The sequence below is a fragment of the Atta colombica genome, unplaced genomic scaffold (assembly GCF_001594045.1).
Source record: "Atta colombica isolate Treedump-2 unplaced genomic scaffold, Acol1.0 scaffold111, whole genome shotgun sequence".
Lineage (NCBI taxonomy): Eukaryota > Metazoa > Arthropoda > Insecta > Hymenoptera > Formicidae > Atta > Atta colombica.
The window spans coordinates 1,851,750-1,853,506 of NW_017259197.1; the positions used below are offsets into that span (position 1 = coordinate 1,851,750).

The 1,757-nt window shown below is 25.5% G+C and overlaps 1 protein-coding gene across 1 annotated transcript in view; it reads left to right on the plus strand.

Annotated features, from left to right (window-relative positions):
• The first annotated feature begins 302 nt into the window (after window positions 1-302).
• LOC108693931 (UDP-glucose 6-dehydrogenase) overlaps window positions 303-1,757 on the plus strand; it is a 5,003-nt gene continuing 3,548 nt past the window's right edge. The window contains exon 1 of the mRNA XM_018203144.1: window positions 303-506. The gene's annotated coding sequence lies outside the window, so the exon portion shown is untranslated. The remainder of the gene's footprint in view (window positions 507-1,757) is intronic.

Consider the following 1,757-nt stretch of genomic DNA (forward strand, 5'->3'; position numbering starts at 1 on the left):
GTCCCAACTTTGTATACACATACACACACACACACACACACACACACACACACACACACACACACATACATATATATATATATATATACATATATATATCAAAGTATTTAAAATGATCTTTCGTAAATGATCGTCATCATTCATCACGAATGATTTTGGAAAGAAACAGCGTTGCCAATTGTTTACGCATGCGCCATTGTGATGTTCTAAAATGGCAACGTGGTCACAACGGTGTGGCCTTGTTGCGGCCTCAACGTTTCCTTCTCATAGTATCATGATATCATGAAATGACGAATGTACAGTGTCCAGAGGATCTGGAGTAACAAAAATTTGTGCAACGCGACTTAATATCATATTGCGATTTTTTCTCATAAACAATTTTTTTCCATCGTAGAAGTCACCCTTTGATTGTGATAGACTATATAATTTGCCTTCTGCATTGCATCCGTCTTCATGCCACGTTTCTGCTGAATATCGAAAAATTATTCATTATTTTAATTAAGCAGGTAACAAAACGGAGTATATTCATTCTTTTTGGAGCATTCTGAGTGATTCGGAGCAGGCAACTCTGCTCCGAAATGCTCCATAAAGGAAATATATATTTTCAGTCTATTTTTCAATATTCAACTCAATGTACAGTTTTTAATCTTCTGATAATTAAAAAATATGAATATATTTTTGTGTATTATCAACTAATATTTATGATAATCAATATGTAATATTTTGAATAAGAATATAAACGAAAGAGATTCTTGACGTTGCTAAATGATTGGGGTAAATGAAATCCAAATGTACAATGGAAAAATTTGTGTATGTTAAATTTAATACATTTTACGTATCTTAAAAGGTATATTCAAATTTTTATGTTAATTCAAGATGAATATATTAGAAAGTAACACAATTATTATGTAAAAATTAACACAAAAATATTGTATAATACTTTAATAAACTTGGAAATAAATTATGGAATCATATTTCTTCAGTAAATTTATTTTTTATTTGTTAAATTAGAACGTACATTTATCTTTTATTCATTTATCTTGGAATTTATGTTTTGACTATGCTATTTTTATATTATTTATATTATGTTATTTTATAACACTAGGAACCGTTAAATATCAATTTCACAAAATACATACTTAAATAACAAAATCACATTATATCAAGTTAATGCTTGTTAAAAACTTAACACAAATATTTTAATAAAGAATTTTAACACAAGTACAAAATGTTTTTTGCGTGAATAACATTTTTGAGCTTTCGTTGACTTAATTTTAATTAATTTTGACACATATTGAAAAAAGATAGCAGATATATTTTTATCAACTTCCGGACATTTATATCGTTTAGATAATGAAATTTTAGAGATATCTTGTGACGAAGATAAAAGAAACTTTTTTTGAAGCTTGGAATTTTGTTAGACTGAGAATGGCATTATAAAGTTTATATAATGTAATTTTTATTTTAGGTTTATACGGAGTATTGTCTTATTTATATATACTTTATCTAATTTAATATTGTGTTGTAAAAGAATTGTTTAGCACAAATTATTTTATGTGATTAATTTTTGAGATAATGCTTTAATGTGAAAATAAGTGTTTATAAACATTTCTATTATTATCTATTGTTTTTATCAAAACATACATTTCTATTATTATCTTTTATTCTTATCAAAACATGTGTCAAGATTAATTTATTTATAAATATGATTTGAAATTATAGAGCCATGTAATTTTATTTATTTATATTTTTAATAT